Genomic DNA, 24,923 nt, shown 5'->3' with positions numbered 1-24,923 from the left:
AGGAAAATGTAAACCTCTGCCTTTTAGAAGGTGGCAGACTAAAGAAGCAACACTCAGAGGCAGTTCTAATTTTTACTGTCACTGTGTGCCCAGCATTACATTGACTGTTGTAATGTATGTCATTTCATTTATCCCTTACAGTGACCTTTTGATATCTGATTATCATGCTCCCACTTTTCAAAAGAGGAAACAGTACTACTCTAATTTGGATTTGGTTTTTCCCAGGCAGTGGTGCCCTTCATTGAAGCTCAACATGATACAGTGTCAAGACTGTAAAAATATAAAACACTTTATCTGAAAATTAGGAAAACTATTAAAAAATAGGAAAACGTCACTTTTAGTAAAGGAGCCAAAGCACAGACATAATTCTTCTCTTCATTCACAGCAAAGTCTGCCTACCTGCAAATAAAGAAATTCATAAATAGAAAAGCAATATTCATTCTTCATCCCCTCTTCCTCCACTTTAAGATACTATGTTCCTTCTCCTATGCATGCAGCAGTCCCTCAATCAAGGATTAATAAGAGACGAATCTAATTGAGAAATTCACAAATGCCAATGTTGGAACTGAAGATAAACCTGCCTATCACACTGGGAGTGCAGCAGTGGGAGGGAGGGAGGTTATACGGTAAAGCTCCGTTCCTTCTTGCTCTATCTTGTCTACACTTGTGCTGGGAAAGCTTGGCTCAGACCTCTAAGGCACAGGTGTCTTTATCTTTCTTTACATAAAAATAGCAACCAAAAGCAACTTTATTTTCTTCAGAACTTGCTTCTTACCATCACCATGTGTTTGCTGTTATCTAGATTAGGAAAGGCAGGATCTTTAGTCAGCTTAGCTTGACACATTTACCTTGGAGGACGATGAAATATCCTCAGCTATTCTAGAGACTTGATTTGCCTAGGTACTTCCAGGCTCTATAGGAGGACAAATTAAGTGGTACTGGTAGAAGTTGCCAAGGAGCCTAAACACCTGTAATTGGAAACTGCTAGACTGAAGTAATATGAGATGGCAGTAGCTCCCCAGAAGATGCACCTAAGGACTGAAAATGGAGCCTAAAAGAAAGGAGAGGTACAGGAGATTTCAGACCTGCCTCAGAACAGGCAAAGAGGACTGGCTAGGAAGGTGATGTATGTGCTCTTACAGCATTTGCTTCCCTAACACAGCTCTAGGGGATCTGAATAAAATCCTTGAAAGAGTCATTCCTTGAAAGAACAGAATAACATTACATCATCAAGACATTTTAGTGCACAGATTTTATGAACCATCTTGCACCATCCTGGATGAGTTATGATGTCCAGCTGCAAAGGGTGTGACCAGATATATGGCAGAACAGAAGGTTATCAGAAATGATCCAAATACCATTTTCCTGAGATGGTTGACCAGAAAAACACAGACTGCAGCCAGTGCTGAGAGCTGCTAGTGAGAGCCCTATTGGATGCCATCAACTCCAAGACAACAGTGAGCCAAAAGAGGAGAGCTGAGCTCAGAATGCTGCATTGCTGGGAGCTCCCTAGGAGATCCTAAGCCCCACCCCTCAAGCATGAAAATAAAGGAAAATATTGAATCCTTTCAAGGGAAATTCCAGGCCACCTAGCTAGCTCTGAAAAGTAAATGAGTTACTTGATAAGCAAGAAGGTAATGGTAGCACGAAACAATGGCCAAGGAAGTTAGAATCATGGGAAGTTCAGTTTCCCTATAGAAACTAAAGATAACATCTTAGCATATGTCCCTGAGTTGTTTTTCAGAAACCCATGTCCCCAACTAACGGACCTGCTGGCATGTGGACCTCAGATAAGGGGGATAAAAGAAAAACTTCAGCCAAATTAAATTTAAAGGAGTTTAATTGCGCAATGGATGATTTGCGAATTGGGCAGCCCCTAGAATCACAGCAGATTTACAGAGACTCCAGTGCGGCCACGTGGTGGAAGAAGATTTATAGACAAAAACAGGGAAATGACCTACAGAAATGAGAAGTGAGGTACAGAACAGCTGGACTGGTTATAGCTCAGTCTTTGCCTTATTTGAACACAGTTTGAACTCTCAGCAGTATATGAATGGTTGAAATGAGGCCGCTAGGATTGGCCCAAGTCTCAGCACTTGTTACAGGCTCACATTACTAAGTTAAGTTTTCAATCTTGTCTGCCTGTTAAGCTAGGTTGCGGTTGATTCACAAGGACTCAAATATAGAAGTAAGGAGTCCTTCTCGGTACTTATATATAGATGTATGGAGTACTTCGCAGGCCATATTTAGTTTGCGTTAACAAGGGAAAACTAAGGACTGAACTCTGACCACTATTCTTTGTTCTAAATTTCTTCCTGAGGGGCCTGGAGGAGGTCACACCCATGAGCCAGAGGTAAGGTTCTTTTCATCTGATCCCAAATTTTTAGACAAAACTTTCCCTCTTTAACCAATTGCAAATAAGAAAATCTTTGAACTCATCTATGACCTGTGGACTCCTACTCTGAGATGTCTTGCCTTTTTAGGTCAAACCAATGGATAGTCTGTAGGTATTGATTTATGACTTTGACTGCAACCTCTGCCTCATGGCCTTTCAAAACCCCTACCTGTAAGCCATGAGAGAGTTCAGGTCCTAAGTATTAGCTGTCCGATTTTCTTTGCTTGGTGCCGCGCAATAAATGCTTCACTTTCTCTTGCTGCAATCCTGATGTCAGTGTTTGGTTTTGCTGTGCCAGGTGGGTGAACCCAAGTTCAGTTCAGCAACACCTATCATTCCACCATGTGTCACCCTATAGGAACAAGTGATTTGACCACTACTATCCACTTGATATCTTTGGGAGGGTAGAGATAGCTTACTGTTTGTCATATTCTTCCTCAGGAGAGAGAATAATAATTATCGTTCAGATTCTGGAACAAACTCCAGCCAATTAAGGATAGTTCCAGCATTGAATTGAACCTGGAGGATTGGCCCACGGGAAAAACGGTATTACTAACAATTCTAACTAAAGATTTGTTTTAATGTAATTTTAAAGCCTTTTTTCTTCAAATCTTGACTCTTTGGATTATCTCTATTAATTGGTAACACCAACTACTATATGAAATAGGATGATTCTGTCTTTCTTTCTCAGTCAATTTGGTGTTTGTGTCATAGTCTCAATGTTATATAAGAGGTAGGTATGTTACAAAATTGTCTGACTTCAAGTCTAATGGACCATTTATTCAATTAACATTCACAATTGAAAGAAAAAGAACTACTGTGGAAAAAAATGAAAAAAAAAATCGATGGGAGAAGCTAAATAATAACATCAATACCTTTGTTGGTTTTCTTTTTTCATTTTCCTGTTAAATTCAATGCCCTCTAAGACTTTCATACAAAAGAAAGAAAGTGAATATTGAATCAGGGAAATTTTTAAATTATGTAAAATTTCTGCCTATAATAGTCATGTGTGGGGAAAGGTATATTATAAAACTTTTTTAAGAGGTTATTATGATTATTATTCTTGGAAACCATGTGCTATAGAAAAGTTAAATTTGTCATTCTCAGAAGCCAGTTCCACCAGGAGGATTTGCATGGTAATTTTTTTTTTTTTTTTTTTTAAGCAAAAGATATTGTGCTAGGACTCTAGCTGCTCTGGACGTTTTCCTAGAATATGAGGTTCGAAGCTGGAAGAGATGGAGGAAGTAGTTTACAAACAATCATGACACTCTGAACCACCAATGGCAAATCAAAGCAAACAGAAATGAATGCTGGGTGCCAGAAAGATTGTTGATTTGTTCTTGCCTGATACTCATAGTCCTGGGGACAGCTCAGGGGATGTTACTGTAAGATTCTTGTATTGGTTCGAACCCCGAGCGCGAGCCAACAGACAACACCAACATGCTGTTTTAATGAGCACCTGGGTGCAGGCAGGCTGAGGCCTAAAATGGCGTCAGCAGCAAGTGAGGATGGGGCAAAGATTTTATAGTCTCCTGTAAACAGGAAGTATCATGGTCTGATGTAACTGCTACGTTGTACCCGGGTGGCCTCTTTCTGGATCTTATGGGTACGTGTCTTCCAGTCAGCTCTCTTCCCGCTTCTGCTATCTTGCTAGAGCACACTGCTGAGGCAAGCGGCCTCGCGCCTTGGGGCTGGGACTGAGAAGGGAGGAGTTACTCATCCCCTTAAGCTTTCAGGCCCTGGGGAGAATCTTACAGTTACCAGTCTATAAAAGAGACTTCCGTGAAGTTCAAAGACACCAACTAGTTTGAGAACAGCAAGAAGTTCAGTTCCAGCATAGGACCAGTAGAAAGTAGCTAGGTTATAAAGCTTTGGAAGTTCAAGAATAAACACAATGAGAGGCTTCAGTGGCTATGAGGACAAGTTTGGTAGACCTGAAGAAAAACCCTGAAAACCCAAATGACCTTGACTTGACATTTCCATAGCTGCAATGGTGAGCCAGCATAAGCATTTGATCATTCTTTATGACTCATTAACTATTACTCTCTTCCATTATTCACATACAAAAAGTCCTGCTTCCTGCGTTAGGTGCAGGAGACACTGTCTAACACCCAGGTTTGTTTCTGAAAACCCTTGGGGTAGGATCATTTGTGATTCAAATACTTCTGGGATCAAGAAAATGTTATTGCACTGTGACTGAGAGTGACTCTATGAAAGTCTTTGCAAATGTTTGCACAAACCCTAAAATGTTTATACAAATAAAATAACATTAGAGACTACTGTATATTTCATCTCTTGCTCCTGAGAAATAGTCTAGCTTCTGCCTTCCCAGAAGTTTAAATAAAATGCTTATAAATTATTTTGCTTTATTTCATGAAGTTGCATTCTCACAGATTTTTTTTTTTTTTTCCTACTCTGGTCTCCAAACCAAACATTAATGCATTCCTAGTTTTAAGATTCAGAAGTATTGACTGCAGCCTCCAAATCCCAGAAATGCAAAGTAATTTGGATGCTTGAGATTTAACAAAGCTTTGGTTAACCTCTGTTTAACTTTCCTGATATGCTGAAAGATATTTCTCAAATTCTCTCTCTAAAGAGACTCCCCTAACAGCTCAAGCCCCTTCCGCAAACAGTTCAGCTGCAGGAAAATATTAAAAGGCTCAGTATTTTAGGTTCCTTTAGTTTTCTTTATGTGTCCTAAGGCAAAATCTTTAACCATCTACTTTGCGGTGGGACTTACTGTTCTTCTTTTACTCTTCCCAGTACTCACTTCCATGTCTCTCTATTATCAATAGAAGAAACTCAAAAGTTTCATATACTGGAGATAAAATTCTCATTGTTGAGCAAATGATTTGCTGGGTTCAACAGAATTTGCTTAAGAGAAACTCAGAGCTTTGAAGAGTTTGCTCTATTAGCAGTCACATCTTACTCAGAGATTGAGATCCAAAATCATCACACACAATAAAGATTGTCTGTAGTCTAAATCAATTTTGAAATCTCTTAAGTTTTCCAAAAAAGAGAATATTATACATTTTGTGGTGTGTCTATCATTATCTAGCTCTGGAACACTGCTGGACACCAAGTGAGTCAGTTGGCTAACATTTGGGCACCATGTTGAAATGAAAGCACAGAGAATTGAAGTTGTTCAAGATCAATGTCCTTACAATGTGGGATCTATCCTGATTCTAGAGAATAAGTTAGTGGTGGGTACTCCTGCTTAGAGGTTTAGATTCCTTTGTAGACCACAGCAGGATACAATGGAAACTATGGCAAATCTAAGAACTTTCTTTGGAAGGTTGCATGAAGCTCTAAGCTCAGAAGTTGCACCAGAGCAATTCAACCTCAGTGTTCACTGACTCAACATCACTTCAATGACATTCCGACCAAATTTTCCCTATGGTAAAGAAAACTCAGAATAGTATTTCAGTAATATTCACAAAGTTAACTTAAAATCTCCATAATTTGGGTAAAAATAAGTTATTAGATATTTTAAGTGGTTTATTTTTCAAATGACAATTTTAAAAAAATCACTTTCCAGTAAAAAGTAAAAGATTCTTATTGTACTCAATGAGCTATAAATATCCTGTCTTTATCTTTCTCTAAATTATAATTTCCATTTGTTTAACATCTAATTTAGTTCTATAAATATCCAATACCATTTTGATATTTGCTCAAATGTGCCAAGTACTGACCTCTTTACCAAATTAGGTCTGTGATCAAATCAGGGAAAAAATAATACACTTCAATTCTGAATGCTATTTGTCTAGCAAGGCTAAGCAGTTAATCTTTAAATACACTAAACCTGTCTAGAATCTGTGGATATTGGTGGACTTGACAATTAAAACATTTAAAACCATTTATTTCAAAAACATCTTTGAAACAAGTTACTTAAAATTAAACCAAAGGATTTATTCTACAGTTTCAAATTATAATTTCATTAGTTGCTTATATAACTATTGATGGTAATCAGATAAGAATATTTACATTAACAATTTGTTTTCAGAAAACTGTTTAGACAGTTTATCACAAAAATACTTCTAAAAATATGAGAGGCCTTTTAAAAATTATTAATCTAGAACAAGTTATTGTAAAAGTTTTAGATAACATAAATAGTTGGAAAAAACCTAATATCTCAGAAATAACCTCTATTAATATACTGATGTATATCCTTTCATGTTTTTTTCAACACATAAACACACATATACTTGTTAACAGACCCTCCCAAAACTGAGCTCAGTTAATACATACAATTTTGTAACCTGCTTTGGTCCATTTAGACATTTATCACATATTCATTATAATTTTCAGTATTTGGTATTTTAATTATATTGATCATAAGTTACATACAGATGTTTCTCTAATGCATATTGAGTTTGTTTTTCCTAAAAGTTTTCTTTTTCTGTTTTTATTTCAATAGAAAACCAAAAGATATTTGCCAATGCACAATAACCTGGATGCTCAAAGGGTGAGGTGAGTTTAGACATGAGATATGTTTTTATTAACTATTCAATAAATTTTATATTCAGTTTAGATTCATTTACGTTTCAGAGGATCTATAAGTTCAGAGACTCTCCTAGATGTTTGCATGTATAATTTCATCTAATGTATGACTCTATTATCCCTAGCTTTACACTGTAACACTGAAATTCAGTGTAGTTACCTAATTTTTCTATAGAATTAACATTTACTAGTAGCAACTCAGAGTGTGTTACAAGGCACATTTCAGCTTTCAAAGTGTTTTTTCGGCTGATTTTATATTATTTAACCAGTTATCTTAAAAATGTATACAAAAACTAATAATAGTGTTATTTTTATTGACTACTGACTACAAATTTTGAGGTAAATATTAGCTTTATTTGCTTTAATTTGCAGATGATAAACCTGAGGTTGAGGGATACCAAGTACCTTCTCCACAAATCAGCAACCATGGGACAGGTGTGATGCAAACCTCTTGTTCCATCTTGTTCTCTTTCTGCTCAACCATTGCACCATTAGGAGAAGTGAAACTTGGGCTGAGTTTACAAGGGGCACCCAAAATAACCATGGTGTGTTTATGTTCACTTAAAATCATAAAATTGGTGTACGAAATAGAGTTTTCCAGAATGAGTACTTATATGGATTAAATAAATCAGATACATTTTATATCCTCATTCATTTTCTGCTACGAAACATGAATCATATGGCACACTAACAGAAATAAGTCCTTTACAGAATTCTGTACTGATCATTTCTCTGATATTTCTCACAATTGGCACGTAAATCTGGCCTCCAAAACAACATGGAGATCAACTAGTCTCCAGGTGTCTGGAATTTCATGGTTTATGTTCTTTGTGATTTTATGAAGATACCAAACAAATCCACCCATATTCTGAAATTATCATATCATTGTTCTACATTATTATATTCATCAGACTAAGAAGGATACATGTTGAGCCCTGATAATCACCTTCGATTTCTTCTCACGAAGGGAAATGATAGCCCTTTTTGGTATGTCTAAGGGAATTGTTCGATGCAGAGACTGGATTGTCCTCTTGGTCCCCACTGATTCTCCTCCCTCCCAGGTTTGTCTGTGCTGAGATGTCCACTTCTAGCATTACAGCCTAACTTGCAGTCACATAGTTCTTAATCTTTGCCTTTTCATTCTGCTAATGGTTTTGCAATATGTTGCTTTCTATGCCTTTCTGTACTCAGTGTTTGCCATCTCTCTATCAGTAGCTGGATTCTTTCTGCTCCACCAGCATGCTCCCAGGCCTAGGGAAAACCAGAGTGGGTGATTCAAAGCCTATTTGCAAGGAAGACTCTTTTCTGTTTGCAGTTCAAATCTCAAACTTATCTCCATGCAAGCAGCCCTATGATACTTTCTGAATAACACAATTTAACATTCTAAAGGCCATCAGAGCTCTAGTATTGTAATAGATTACTTCATACTAATCATCTTTTATTTATTTTCAATAAATGGAAATAAAGTTAATGACGGTTTTTTCTAGTGCCTTACCTTGATTTGTTTTGATTTTGCATTATGGCACACACAGCAAGCTTCTCTAGTATAACACCCAACACCTAATATGTATCTGTCTCTCTAGCAAGGCTGGGCTTCTTGTGGCTCATTCACATTTACGCCCCCAGAAGCAAGCCCAATGCCTGACACACAGTGGTCAGGAAAAGTCTGATGAACATACGAGGGAATGAATGAACCAATGATGTCCCTTTGTGCTACTAATATGTTAATTTCATTAAAATAGCAGCTTTACATTCCCATTAAAGCAAATAAAATTTTAGTTACCCTAGCTTTTTGGAATTGATTTCCACACATTCTAGAAATTTTGCTCTTACATTTTATAATATTCTACAGTAGAATTAATGTAAAACTGTAAATATGAGGCAGAAGAAAAGCCAAGTTCATAAAAGAATTCAGCAATATATAGTTAAAAACAGACATGGTTCCCTTCAGCAAGCTTTCCTGTTCAAATCATTTCGGTAAATAAATATTTAACAAGCAATAAGACTAATGTTTGTATTTACATGGCAGTCAATTTATGTTGTACAAAAGCTAAATTCCCTATCCCCAATAATACTTTTTATTCTTTGACATTAGTCTACAACAAATGGCACAATTGTGCTAAAAAGAAAGAAAGAAAAAAAATCCCAGAATAAAAACCATTCACTATGCCAAATATGTCATTACATTTTTTTCCTGTTCAGCTGCCAGATGTATTGCATTATATTATCAAATTGATAGATCTAGTGTTATTTCTACATTTACCATTTTACAACAACAAATAGAAGTATAAGGAAGCTTTGGTAACAAATCTTGCTTAATATGTATGTGAAGCAGACAGTTTGTCTAAGAGAAAAATATAACTGATGACAGATTTCATTTCAGTCTGCTAGTGCTTATTAAGATGTCTACAAACAAAAAGCCGTATCTGGGTACATCTCTTTCTGCAAACAAAGGAAAGTTTTAATTGCTTTAATCAGCATTTGCATTGTCTTTGTGGTGACATAGAAAAACAATTCAGGTCTAATCAAGAAGTGTCTTCCAGGGGAGAATTCTTCAGCTTAGACTTTAAGTGAACCTAATAACATATTTCCTATAATTCTTGAATAAAGCTTAACAATGTAATACTGTGCTGACTTCTATTTAAATTATTCCTAAGCCATTAATAGAAAGCCTGGTGCTGTTTTTTGCTATGTCCTTATTAGGAATATCATTTTCAGATATAAAAATGGTTCCCATAAAATGAAAAAGTAGACTGAGCAATCAACCTCAAGTGTCAGTATTACAATTTTTTTCATCAACAATATCTTAAACCTAAAGAAGTCTTTGCTTCGAAGGTAGTCTTTTCAATTTCGTTTCTCAAAAATGTATTACATCCCTACTAGGTGAAAGATACTGTTATAAACTAAAAAAAAAAAAATGTTAAAATGAATAAGGGAACTCTACCGCATTTAAATAAATCTGCAGCCTGAGGTATTTGGGAGCATTTTCAAAACTCCTGGAACTGGAATGTGGTATGTTTAAAAAAAAAAAAAAAAAAAAAAAAAAAAAAGCCATTTACTAAATACAAATGTTTCTGCAACCTTCCATAAGGCAAAAGATCCTTCAATTTATGTGCCAGTATCTCACATATATATCACTTGCATTCTGTAAATACTGCAGTGACTCCATTCAGGAAATAAATATTCTCATTAATGGATGGATAGTGTAAAATGTGGTATGGAATGGAAAGTGGGTTTCAAAATTGGGAAAAGCAAAGTACAAAGCCTTCTTTAGTCTATCTTGTTGGAGTTGTCTAAGCTTGAGCAAGTTATTTTCACATTTCTAGGCCTCAGTTCACACATTTCTAAAATGAGGATTCATTTGTTTTTGTTCAACAAAAAGACCATGGAGCCTCTCCTATGGCCCAGGCACTGTGGTAGCATGAGTGACACACAGGCCTTGTCTTCATGAAGTTTGCCACCCAGCATGCTAATGTGTATTAATCCAAAAATCACACCGACAAACAGAGGTATTGTAGTGTCAGAGGCTACACAGGGGAAACTTACAGTTCTTTGGGGGCCTATGTCTTGAGAAAGTGCGGTTGATATTGAAAGTGGAATCAAGTTATTCAAGTGTGTATTCCTGTAAGAAAGACCTGGAGGGATGGTTTGCAGGAAGATGTTTGCATGCATTGAAATTGACTTTGCTTTACATTTCTTTTTCTCTTTCTCGGTTGTGATAAGTTTACTGCCAGAGGATGAAGTCCCAAGTCATGACCATACTCTTCCTCAGAAGACTGTGTGACTTTGGGCAAATTACTTAATCTCTGTGTGCCTCAGTTTGCTCAGTTCCTAAATAAGAACTTATGTCATAGACCTATTTGGATTAAACAAGTTAATATTTGTAGGGTTCTTAGAATAGTACCCAGCATATAAGTACTGTTGTTGTTGTTGCTGTCAACTGGTACTCATGGCATGTCCCATGAGACAAACTGTTGCAAAAACAAAAATAGAAATAGAAAACTTTAAACCCCCATGCCTTATATTTTAACAAAGAAGATAAAAAGTTAATTCAAGGTACCCTTTGCTGGATGTTAGGGAATACGATGCTTTTTTTTTTTTTTTTTCCTCAAGGCTCTTTCTTCCTTTTCCTTCCCCACCTTGGGCTAGGGATGCCCTGATTTCCTGTCAGTAGGTAGACATGGGGGTAGACTATGGTCATGACAGAAAGCAAACTTGCTTGTAGCCAACTGGATTTTTCTCCTGTAGTCATGCTATAACTTCCTGCCTAGAAACTCCACAAGTATTGAACACAAGAATAATTAAGGAAAGACCTTCGCTTTCAAGGAGGCTGCACCCTAGTTGGTGAGGAAAACAAGACAAAACAACAAAAGCACACATTTCAACAGAATAGCATTTATAAAATAATCCGCACGATTATCTGCTCCGTGAATATAAAAATCAAGGCTTATTTATCTTTATGTCCCCCAGAGCCTGATAATAATGCTCAATAAATGTTTGCTGGATTGAGATGAATACATTAACAAGCACAAACAAATAAAGAGTTTGAGCAAGTAATTGCCCAAAGAATGTCACATCAAGGAGTGATCACAGTGGAACTCTGGGGTCCCCATCAGAACCCTGGTAGACGTGGGGAGCCCCCAGCTCTCTTTTGTGAGCTCCTGATGAGCCAGTCACCTTGGAATCACTGAGGAGCAATAAAGCCAAATGGCATATACCAGGTACCCTTAGACCGCCCAGAGAGTCTACCTAATATTTAAGACATGTAGTGGCGAAATGTTTCCTCCTTCCAATAACATGTCCTAGTTTGAAAGATTTGTTTTCTGTGAATGATTTTATAAGTAATTTTATTTATAATTGAATCAATGCTAACTATTCACAACTTCATGTCTTCATTTACTCCTGCAAAATTAATCATTTTCCTAAATGAAAATATTAGTGTACCAGTCTTTGTGATATCTGGGTATGGGATAGAGCTGTAACATGGCACCTACCAATTTGGAGCAGAGTTCCCTTATCCATCAAAGGGAAGTAAAATGCTGGTGCTGGGCCAGGCACTGTGGCTCACGCCTGTAATCCTAGCACTTTGGGAGGCCGAGGTGGGCAGATCATGAGATCAAGAGATCAAGACCATCCTGGCCAACATGGTGAAACCCCATCTCTACTAAAAATACAAAAATTATCTGGGCATGGTGGTGCACACCTGTAGTCCCAGCTACTTGGAAGGCTGAGGCAGGAGAATCGCTTGAACCCGGGACACGGAGGTTGCAGTGAGCCAAGATTGCACCACTGCACTCCAGCGTGGCGACAGAGCAAGACCCTGTCTCAAAAACAAAAACAAACAACAACAACAACAATTCTGGTGCTGGTGCATTGGACAAGGGCTCTAGGTTAGAAAAGAAAATTCCGTCTTTTGGATCCTGCTGTTCCTTACTTGGCCCTTTTTGTCTAAAAAGGATAAAAATAAACATTTTTCAGTTTATCCCATCTGCCAAAAGCAAAAGTGACCACCCCACTCTCCTTTTCTAAGATTAAAAATATTCACTATGTGGAGGATATAGGTTATAATGCAAAAGAAACATTGGTAGGTTTCAGGCAGGTGTTCTCTCTAGTTATCGTCAGTTGTTCTGACTCTCTTACAGCCTTGTTTCTCAAAGAGTGGTCCTTAAACCAGCTGCATGAGCATCACATAGGAACCTAATGGAAATACAGAATTTCAGGTCTCATCTCAGACTCAGTGAATCCGAGTCTACATTTCAGCAAGAAGCCAGATGACGTGCATGCACATTAAGTTTGAGAAGCACTGTCATAGGACATACTTTTTGAGGCTTGATTGGGTAAAATGCCCCTGAACCCAGCTAGACAGAAGTGTGGTTGGCTTGTTGGTCATGTGACATTAGATGGCTACCCCTGACCAGAAGTGCTCCAAGGAATCTTTTAGGTGTTTAGTGACAAAAAGTTTATTCCACTCAATGGATTTTTAAAACAATTACTGGATGACTCTCCCTTATAAGAAACAGAGGAAAATGAAGTCCATTATTGATTTGGAGTTATTACAGAATATCACATGCAAGCAAGGTAAGGCAGAGATGTCTGGCATGCTTCTCTGTTGGGTTGGCACCATTGGAGGGATAGAGGAGTAGAATTTACAGAAACATGGAAAGGCAAGGTTTTACTTTTGTAAATATTTGCCAACTAGGAAGTCAGAGAAGCCTGGAGGAGGTATGTGTTGGATGGATATTATCATCAGTCGGGAGAGTTATGCTGTGTTTGTTTTGTGATATTTTCAAAATAATCTACTGTATTATGGTAATGGAATTCTATGCGCATTAACCTGTTGAGAAACTTTACATAAAATATTTATATTTTATCAGCTCTTGAACAAAACTTTATTCTCTTCTGTAGGGCTATTGTCTGTTGCACACCTTTTGCCTATTATCAGTCACAAAGTATCAGAACTGAATTATTCTGTCAAGTGTGAATCTAGGAACTTTACACCTGCCAGTTCAGACTGATTTTCAACATTGTGTGAAAATGCCGAAGATTGGCTTGTCAGTCTCTGTTTGTGACAAGAGTCCTGTTCATGTTGCTCAATGGTTTGTGGATGTTTTCTTTGAAGAATTATTTTTATGTGGTTCAGTACATCACAATATCCCAGACAATAATTACTCTACATGCTAGGTAAAAATATAAGAAATAGATTGAAAGGCCTTCTTTAGTTGGTAATTACATGTGAATATGTTGGGAAAAAAGTTATCTCACTTTTGTCTGATTTATTCAAGCCCCAGTTGTAAATAAATGCAATTTTTGTACCTATGTAAAACTGCAGTATTTGTGACTGGGTAATGTAACTATACTTTAATAATGGAGTGGCTCCTCTTTTAATGGCAAGGGAACGGATATAAAGTAATGCTAACAGGTGAATAAAGATCTGTGGCAGAAGTAGTCAGACTTCTTTCCCAAGCTCAGGAAAGCTCTCTTAAAATTAAAATGAAGCTTTTGGAGGTTTGTGGTAAATTGCTGCCTCTTTCTTTGGATACATTCTTTCTTCTTGTTTTGAACAAGGGTCAACAACACCCGGAGGTAATAACTAATCTCTCTGGTCGATGACCTCTGCTGGCAGGCCCGAGGCAAAAACCTGGTTTCCTGATAGGTCTGGGACCAGCCTCAAGGTTCATTGTTCATTTCTTGCTCAAGCAATGCAAGAAGCATTAGGCTCCAGTTCTTGGCAATAACAACAGTAGCTAACACTTTGTGAGTGCTTCTTGTGTTCACTGACTCATGTAATCGGCTCATAACAAACCTATGTGTCAGGCACTATTGTCAGCACTGTACAAATATTAGCTTATTCAATTTTTATAATAAAATGATGTCCATTTTACTGATGAGGAGACAGGTACAGAGAGTTAAGAAACTTGCCCCAGGTCACACAACAGTAACAACAAAGCCAGGAGACAACCCCAGGCAACCTGGCTTCCTAACTGTATTAGGTACTACACAGAGTAATGCTAAAGCTTCAGTTCCTGCCCCACACCACACATTGTATCTCATTTAATCTTCACAGTAACCAAATGAAATAGGTTGTGTTAATCAGAATCCCCTCCTATGTTTTAATGGTGTTCCCTCCAAAACTTACTTTGAAATTTAATTGCTAATGTAATAGCATTGGGAGGTGGGGCCTTTAAGAGATGATTCGGCTACAAGAGCTCTTCCCACATGGGTGGTTTAATGCCAGGCTGAGTTCATTTCTTGGTTCCTCTACTTACTTGCTGTGTAACCTTGAGTACATTTTATAAACCTCTCTGGACCTCAGTTTCTCTTTATTTAAAATGGAAATCATGTCATTAACCATGTCATAGGGTTGCCGCAAATGTGAAATAAGTACTTGGTACATTGTAAGCACTGAATAGCAGCAGTAGGCTGTCACTATTTTATTATGAAGACCAAAATACTTTTCACAGCTATTCTAAAATAGGACTTAACTAAGAAAATAAATTTGAAGTAGAAAATTACTACATGCATGAAATCTTTTGAGTTTGTAAGTGCTTTAAACTGCGATAGGAGTAAAGATGACTAACAAAAATAACTTGTATATCAGGCTACGGAGGTCACAAAAATTCTTTACATATATCATCACGTTAGAGAGTTATAATAACAGATTGGTATACATGGAATTATTGAGGTTAAGTGCTGGGATTTAAACCACACAGAATGTAAGTGGAAAATGCACTGAGAGTTTCTGAATACCAAACCTAGTGCTTTCCACTTCATTACTCTGGTGGTAAACAAATCTTTTAAAGCTTAACATGTGCAGGATTTGAGCAGTCTTTGAAAGATATAATTTGTCTCCATAAGTATCCTCAACAATTCTGCTTTGACTCACAGGTTGTGTTCTTTCTTGTGTTTTTGAATAAAAGGCTGTTACTGATGCTTAAGTCATAGGGAGCTCATGATGCTAGATTTCTGGGGGCCATTGTTACAAAGTCACTGAGGGCGGGCCGGAGAGTTGATTGGTTCAGGAAGCCTGGGAGTGAGACAAGGACTGACTCTGTCGGGACTCACCATCGTTCAGAAAAATATAACAAAGATTATAATCTAATGTTGTTCTCTTGCTGGAATATTATTGAACCTCACATCAAACTAGAGGGTTACGATACAACTTCAGGGTTATTGACAAGAAAAGTCCAAGAAATTGTACAGTTAAGAGGAAGCTAAGTAGATATAGTGATTAAATGTCAGGTGATATTCTGCATGGAATCCTGGAACAGAAAAAAAAGGAGATTAGGAAAACAACTAGTGAAATTCTAATAAAAAGTCAGGTTTAGTTAATAGTAACACAACAATGTTGGCTCCTTGGTTTTGACAAGAGCACTATGGTCATGAAAGATGTTAACAATAGGAGAAATTGGGTGAGGGGTATATGGGAATGCTCTGTACTATTTTTGCAACTGTTCTGTAAATATAAAACTATTCTAAAGTAATAATGTTATTAAAACCAAAAAAAAGAGGAGCTCAGTGGTACGTGCCTGAAGTCCCAGATACTCGAGAGACTGAGGCAGAGGATTGCTTTGTGTAATTTTTCATGTCTTGATATGTCTTAAATCTAGAGGGCTACAAAACGATAACAAATTTAAAGAAATAAACATTTGGCACAAATAAACTATTGTTTTCAAGATGTAGGGGAAGGATGCAGTATTCTAACCATTTCTTTTAAACGCAGACCGTGAAGCTTAGGAAACTGACTCAGGAATAATTCATCTTCTTTGAGATTCTGTGTGGTTGACCCAGGTGCCTCGAATCTATTCCAGGATGGCTGCATTCTGAAGAATTTTCCAGCATGGAGCCAGCCCAGTGTGCATGTTTTGATGGAATTATGTACAATCCTGGTGGTAACTATTGAATGGCCTCTTGAATGACACAGAATGAACCTCACTGCAAGGAGCAAATGTTATCCAATTAATTCAGTAATGTGAAAAACAAGTTTCTTTCCAACTTAGGTAACAATTGCCACATTTTTTAATTCTTCATCTTTGATTTTAAGTTCTAGGGTACATGTACAGGATGTGTAGGCTTGTTACATAGGCAAATATGTGCCACAGTGGTTTGCTACACAGATCAACCCATCACCCAGGTATTAAGCTCAGCATCCATTAGCTATTCTTCCTGATGATCTCCCTACCCCTATTACCTGCCATGGGCCCCAGTGTGTGTTGTTACCACCAGGTGTCCATGTGTTCTCATTGTTCAGCTCCTACTTATAAGTGAGAACATGTGACATTTGGTTTCCTGTTCCTGCTGTAGTTTGCTGAGGATAACAGCTTCCAGCTCCATCCATGTCCCTACAAAGGATATGGTCTTGTTCCCTTTTATAGCTGCATTGTACTCCATAGTGTATATGTACCATATTTATCCAGCCTATCATTGATGGGCATTTGGGTTCATTCCATGTCTTGGGTATTGTGAACAGTGCTGCAATGAATGTATGCATGCATGTATCTTTATAATAGAATGATTTATATTTCTTTGGGTATATATCCAGTAATAAGACTGCTGGGTCAAATGATGTTTCTGTTTCCACATCTTTGAGGAATCACCACACTGTCTTCTATAATGGGTGAACTAATTTACACTCTGCAACCTTGCCAGCATCTGTTGCTTCTTGATGTTTTAATAATCGCCATTCTGACTGGCATGAGATGGTATCTCACTGTGGTTTTGACTTGCATTTCTCTAATGATCAGTGATAGTGACCTTTTTTCATGTTTCTTGGCCACATGAATATCTTCTTTTGAGAAGTGTCTGTTCATGTCATTTGCCCACTTTTTAATGGGGTCGTTTGTTTTCTTCTTATAAATTTGTTTAAGTTCCTTGTAGACTTTGGATATTAGGCCTTTGTCAGATGGATAGATTGCAAAAATTTTCTCCCATTCTGTAAGCTGTCTGTCCACTCTAAAGAGTGTTTCTTCTGCTGTACAGAAGCTCTTTAGTTTAATTAGATCCCATTTGTCAGTTTTTGCTTTTGTTGTTATGGCTTTTGGCATTTTCATCATGAAATCTTTGTCCATGCCTATTGCTATGTCCCCACATTGTATTCTACCTTTACCTTTTCATAGTGTCTCAGTGTTGCCTCTCAATACTAATTCAAAATGAACAATGGCAAAATGAACTTTAGATATGTGTTAATCTGCTTGCACCCATTAAAGAAAATGCACAACTATGAATTGCATCTTGTGGCAAGACTCATTCGCTTATTTAAGTAGGAAGAAATTCAGTGTGTAACTTGTGATACCCACTTGCGGTAAAACTAAAGTCATCATGATGATTTCTTTCTCTACGACATCAATTCCTTAGGGACTTCTTCAACCTCTTCCCAAATACTTCTGGGTCCTCAGGGAATGTTTTATGTGATTTTTACTTCCCACTATTAGATAGCGGTGGTCGTTTTCCTCTTCCTCTTCTTTCTAGTGGGTGACATCTCCTTTCTCAGCTGATGCTTTCTCAAAGCACCCCTATGTTGCTCATGCTGTTAGCAAGACTATCTGTCACATCTGGATTAAGATGGCCTTAGATCTTGCTGGGTACTTTCACTTTTAATTTCTCAGAGAGATTTTACTCAAACTCTTCCTTAGGTGTTTACTTGCTCTTAGATTTCAGATGTAGCTTCCTAGTCTTTCATGAAGTGTACAATGCTGTACTAACACCTGATTCCGCTGCCCCATTTCTTCCTTTAGTCTAGGTCCAATCTTTGGCTTCCCTGGGCCATACTGGAAGAAAATGAATTGTCTTGGGTCACACATAAAATACACTAACACTAACAATAACTGATGAGCTAAAAAAAAAAAATGCAAAAAAATCTCATAGTGTTTTATGAAAGTTTATGAATTTGTTTTGGGCTACATTCAAAGCTGTCCTGGGTCACATGCAGCCTGCAATCTGTGGGTTGGATAAGCTTGGTCTAAGTATTTTCCAAGTATGTCCCTCATTTACATGGACTCTGTTTAAGCATTTATTTACTTATCTGCAAATGAGGATAATAACCTTATTCCCAAAAGGTGGGAGAATGGTAGGAGATGAGGGATAAGAAATTATCCATTGGACCCCATGTACACTATTTGGGTGATGAGTACACTAAAGACCCTGACTTTACCACCATACAATATATAATATATCCATGTAACAGAACTGCCCCTGTATCACCAAATCCATCAACATAATTTTTAAAAACTCCATTCTCAAAACAATTTTGAAAGAATTAAATGATGTAATATATATGTCATCTGACCCTATTCCTTGTTGAAACAAATGAGATAATATTAATTTCACCAATATTTCAGATATGCCAGATTGGCTTGAATCTTAAGGTGAACACCATTTATGCCCCAGTTTTCTGTATTACTATCTAAAGAGGCCAACTTTCCATAACACTGATAAAGCAACAGTCATAATGAAAATGCATTTCCTTATTATATAATGGCTGCTTATGAAATCCCAGTACATTTCTCACAGCCAGATTAAACATTTTATTGCCTTTATTTTTCATCAAGTATGCAAATTCTTTTTAGCAGGTTTCATTTTTGATTTAAAACCATTTTTCATGAAAAACTAAATCATTTACGGCCATATGGTCTCATGACAATCCATAGTTAAGAAAAAGCTCAGTAAATTTTATACAGGAATGCCTCTTTGATGTTCTTTCAAGTGAAAGAAACACACTTTCTAGGCATAGAGTGAGATGCTTTAAGAAAGAACTCTTAAAAGTTGATAAACATGTAGTGTGGGTGCTTGCCAAAGATAAAAGATATATGTCAATACCATGCCTTTCCTTTTACAGAAAAAGAAAATACAGTTTGGTTTCTAGCAGTAGGAGTCAAAACAATTCCCATATGTTATTTTCTATATGGAAGTGAACAAAAAAGAGAAAAAAAAAACATGTTACGGAAGATGTATGATGATGTGAGAATTGATAGTACTAAACATGTGTCTGTTGGTATTCTGTACTGACATGTTCCACATGGTTTCTCTTCTGGATGCAAGGAGTTCAGTCAAAACTGTAGGAACTGCCAATAATAAAAACAGTTGTCATTTAGAATCTACTAGGTACCAGGCATTTGTAATATGAGATGTGTATTCGTTAACTCATTTAGGCCTTACAGTGATATCCAAAAAACATGTTAACATTCCTCTGTACAGAAAAGGAAACCAAGGGTCAGGAAGGAAAAGCAACCTTCCCAAGGGCTGAGAGTTCATAAATTAAAAATGCTGGGATCTGAGCTCAGGTACCTCTGACTTCAAAGCCCATTCAAAGCTGGGATTTGAGCTCAGGTGTGCTTCCCACAATTCCATGATGCCTTTCAGTAAATAAATAAATAAATGATAACCCGAGCTGTTAGAAATGTTTCATTCTGGTTAACTCCCACCTGGAACACACAACCAATCATAAAGCTAGTACCAAGCAGTCAGGTAGCAATGTGGGGCGGTCACAAGGAATGACTGTATGGGGAGCCACCAAGGCTGGGTTCGAATCCCAGGACCACTGTTGGTTAACTGTGTGACTTTGAGAAATGTCACACAGTTAAAATAAGTGTTTAGTCTGCCTAAACACTTACTTTCTTCTCTGAAAATGAGGATAATAACCCTATTCTTAAAATTCTTGTTAAATAATTGGATGATGTAATGCATATGTCTCCTGATCCTATTCCTTCCTGAAATAAAAGAGGTAATATGATATGTTTACGGCCACTGGAGCTCACCTGCCTGGGCTGGTCTCCCCTCACTTTCCTCTCAGCTTATTTCTGAGGGCCAACCACACGTCTGTCTCATGTCATGTTTTTGCCATGGAGCCATGTTGTCAATTCCTCTTCCTTCTCTCCCTGAGAGGACTCTACTCCCAGACTCAACCCTCCTCAGCTAAAGGCTTCACTGATCTTTCAAGCTGCACTATAGTTTGTGAAAGAGTTGGGAAGTAAACTGTTTTCTTCCCAGTTTGGGCCCATACTTTGTTATGTGTGCCTCTGAAATAGGCTTTTGTTCCTTGCCAAGATCGAAACTTCTCCCATAAACATGACTTCTTCACTTACTGGTTCTAAGCCATGTCTTCTCTGACCCACAAAACCAGTTTCTCCAGCTAGCAGAGGACAGATGCCAGGCCTTCCTCACACATTATCCATTTCCTCCTTCTCGCTTCCCATCTTTCTACTAACTCTGTCCTTCTGTCTTTAGCCAAAATATAAAAGTCCCCTTGTCCTTGTGTACTTAGTTACATACCGATATACATAGGAGGGTCATGAGCTCATGCATTTTGCCAAAGTCTATACTCTCACTCCCAGTTTGTCTCAACTCAGTCTGAAGAGAAAATTTCATAGCACAGTGCCTGTTATGTGGCAACTATTCAGTAAGTGCTATCTGCCTTCTGTAATCCTAGTATTATGTGATATTTAAAATAATGCAATCTTGGACCTGAAGGGGTGGCAGTTGAAGACAGTGTCAAAAACATAAGACAAAAATAAATAAATAAATACTATAAATGCCTTGTTGTTAAATATGCAAATATCATGATATAGCAATAGGCCAACTGTTTACAGAAAGCAAAGATTAGACAAGAAAATTCTACATTAATAGACAAAGGAAGTTTTCCTCCATCTTTTTATTTGGAGAATATATTTATGGGACAGTTTAGATTCCAAAGTCTGATTTAATGAAGGTATTGGAAGTTTTACCCATCACTGGAAAAGGTCTAAGGACTAGTAAAGCCTAACAAAAATTCTGAAATTAAGTATAATCAATCAAAAAATGGGAACAGACAGAAAAACCTGAAGAATAGAGAAGCTTGGTTACCTCTGCTTGAAATAGACGCTGAAGACAGCTTAGAAACAGTGTTCTGGCCTGGGGGCCTCACAGAAGTTATGGAAGACATATAAGGGAGAGAAATTGTCATCAAGATGAGGGTAAAAAGCAATCTGATTGGAGAGCAGCATTATATCCTAAATTGAGAGTAAGAATATATGAGAAGTAGAGAATCTTATTACTAAATGAAAATATTTTTAAAATGCATTTTCTCAAAATGCCAATATAGCATCGCCATCACCTTTGTACATCTAAAGTCTCTCATTACTCTCTAACTCCCTCCTATGGCCTTTAAGACCCTGCATGGTCTGGCACCTACCTAACTCTATGGCCTAAAAACAATATTTCTTCTTGCTTCCTGGAAAATGTCATCTCCTTAAGTCAGAGCCTTTATTTGTGCTGCTTCTTTACACCAAAACATCGCTTCTGGTCTTGACAGTATTGTTAACTTGCTGGGCAACCTTGACCAAGACACCTCCAGTCTCTGAGCCACAGTGTCTTCATCGTTATTAGAGAGAATCGGGTGAGGGCATCTGTAACTTCCTCTCCTGATCAAACATTTTTGAGTCTATGAATATTCAGGAGAATGTTATTAGCATAATACCAGGCTCAGGGAAAAGGGAAGGTAATTGACATTTATTAAGAGGCTAGTGTAACACTTCATTTTGACCTAGTAAGAAAAAAGCATGCTTTGTTTATGGAATTTCTCCAATTGCAGGTATTGTAAGGGAGGAAAAGTAAGCATCACAAGAGGTAAAAGTAGATCTAAAAATGTTACCTTTAAAATATTGCTTATTAAAAATATGTAGGTCAATAAAAAATTATTTCTAATATAACTGCTAACACTATAGTCATTACCTTTGCCTGTAGTTTGACAAACTGACCCTTTTCTTAAATATTTCTATAACCCTATGTGTTTATTCTGCATGCCTTCTGAAGATCACACTAAACTTCTCAAACTCTTTGGTCTTCCTTTTCCACTGAGTAAAAAATCCTAATTATTTTCAGCTGATTTTCACATATCTGTCTTAAGTCTATATTTTATTATTTTTCTCCCGTTCGGAGATTCCCCGACTTCCTCAATAACGTCAGTTCTCAGAAATGTGGCTTGTGGATGTGAGAAAGGACAGAGTCTTGGAAAGAAGGAAGAGAGAAGAGAGCTTACGGAGTCAGCCACCAGGGAAAGCCATCCCCAGAAAGGGGCCAGTCATCACAACTCTAGGTTCATAGGGGTTATGGAAGCATAGTGAAATGTGAGGCAGTTAAGATTGAGGGACTTAGCCCAACACAGTGGCTCATACCTGTAATCCCAGCACTTTGGGAGGCCAAGGTGGGTGGATAGCTTGAACTCAGGAGTTCAAGACCAGCCTGGCCAACATGCTGAAACCCCATCTCTACAAAAAAAATACGAAAATTAGCTGGGTTTGGAGGCATGCACGTACAGTCCCTGCTACTCCGAGGGCTGAGGTGGGAGGATTGCTCGAGTCCAGGAGGTTGAGGCTACAGTTAGCCTCATCACATCACTGCACTCTAGCCTGGGCAACAGAGTAAGACCCTGAAAAAAGAAGGAAGGAAGGAAGGAAGGAAGGAAGGAAGGAAGGAAGGAAGGAAGGAAGGAAGGAAGGAAGGAAGGAAGGAAAGAAGGAAAGAGGGATAGAAGGAAGGAAGGAAGAGATTAAGGGACTCTCACTGATCTGGGAGGAACAGACCAAGGTTAACTCATTCAGACGTGTAAGCAGATGAGACACCCTATTGAAAGTCAGGAGCAGAATGGGTGCTGGAAAACCAGGGGCTTCCCCTCAAATTGGGGAAAGAGACACCAGAGACAGAGTAGAGGAAAAAATGTAGAAACATAGCTAAATGGATCAAAAACAGGGAACTGAGACTGAAACAGAAGATATGGACCCTCTCTCAAAACAAACTGAAGTCACAAGTTCTTCTTCAGTATTTCCTGTCCCCACAGAGATTTTTGTCAGTCTTTCCTTTCCAGCTTTTATATATATTGTAACAAAAAAGATACAAACTGTGAATATAAAATAAATTATTTAATTCCTTTATTTTTGTCAAATATTTTCTTTAACAATAATTAGTATACATTAATATATGGGATAATTTAATGTAGCCATAATATAGAAATGATAATAGCTCTATTAACATTGTTGAAACTCAGCATTAATTCTGACCTTGAAGTATTGAGTGCAAATCGAGAGACCCTAAAAACAATATGGGGATCTTCAATGACATATGCAAACATGAATTCAAGCATAAGAGTGTTGGGGAAATCAGGCTTTCATTATGGTGACAAGAATCATAAAACCTGTACATCCTCTCATAGCATGTAATCTAGGGCAGCTTTTTTTTTTATTTGAAAGTCCTGGCTTTTTCGGTGTAGGATAAAAGAAATAACAATAAATAGGAACACACTATATTCCTATTGAAAAAAAGATTCTAGCAAGGTTCATGCATTTTAAAATCCTAGGTTCTGGACACCTACAATAGGGTCCCAGTTCACCATGCAAAAGTGAATTTGGCAATTGACTCATGTTGGCAAATCAATTAGAATGAGGTGTTGCTCAAAATCACTTCTGACTGTTGTTCCTTTTGTGACTGAGGTATCTAAAATGTATCTGTGATTTAATGGCATAGAATTTGGGGGTATTAGTTCATTGCAAGTATCTACTTCGAAATAAAGATATTCTTTGAGAAAAATTATGAGCCCTTTCCAGACATACACTGCGACACCACCTACAGTAAACTTCCCATTACCTGAGCAAGGATACCTGTGAAATTCCTAAATTTTCAAAGCATTATCTAATTTGCAACTTGTACAGTTGGTATGTAAGAGATGTGCACCTTTATTTAATCAATAGCTCAGAAGATGGGCACATCAGGCCCTGATGAGCAAATTCAGTTTTAATTTGACCATGACAAACCATTTACCAAAAACACAGTGGAAGTGCTGATTTTTGAGAGGAAAGCAGTGTCTATAAAGTGGCTGGGGAGGGTGGAAGCATAGCAAAGCACTGGAGAATCACCTTGAGTGCTTTTGCAAATTCTACATTGATTGCTAGAAATTGGATATTCAGGATGACTCCATTCCTCTCAACCTCGCCCCTTGTCATTCTATCACCCCAGATCACACTAGCCCTAACTCCCAGGTTGAGAATCCTGTCTTCAATACTTATATTGCTGATAGAAGAAAATCCTATTCTTCAGGTTTACTGAGGCCATTAAATGCTCAAAACATTGGAAATATTGCAGTCTCCACTGACATTAGTTCAAAATTAAAATACTTTTAATAGTCTAAATAAAAAATGAAACTGTTCAGAATAACAGAATTTATATGTATGCAGAAGGTAAAACAATATCTTTCCAGGTTTCTCTACTCTATTCACCTCTTTCTCCTAATGCTTTGCCTAATTTACCACTGGTTGGGACAGAAAAGATTTGAGGACCATTGATCTAAAGGATGTTAAGTTTCTATTCCTCCAAAGTTCTCTAAATGCTATTACTGACCTAGGTGAGGGCATCTGAAAGTAATATACCTGGATTATATTATCTTATTTTCTGGAAAAATGCCTTCACTGAATTATGATTTAATTTTATGCCCTCAGCTTTTACAAAAGGTCATTCTTGAAGAATAGTCATTCATCTATTTGGAGAGCCATTCTATATCTTTTGAAAA

The sequence above is a fragment of the Macaca nemestrina genome, chromosome 16, assembly GCF_043159975.1.
Source record: "Macaca nemestrina isolate mMacNem1 chromosome 16, mMacNem.hap1, whole genome shotgun sequence".
In the NCBI taxonomy this organism is placed as follows: domain Eukaryota; kingdom Metazoa; phylum Chordata; class Mammalia; order Primates; family Cercopithecidae; genus Macaca; species Macaca nemestrina.
The sequence above is the reverse complement of the archived record's forward strand: the minus strand, read 5'-3'. Positions refer to the sequence as shown.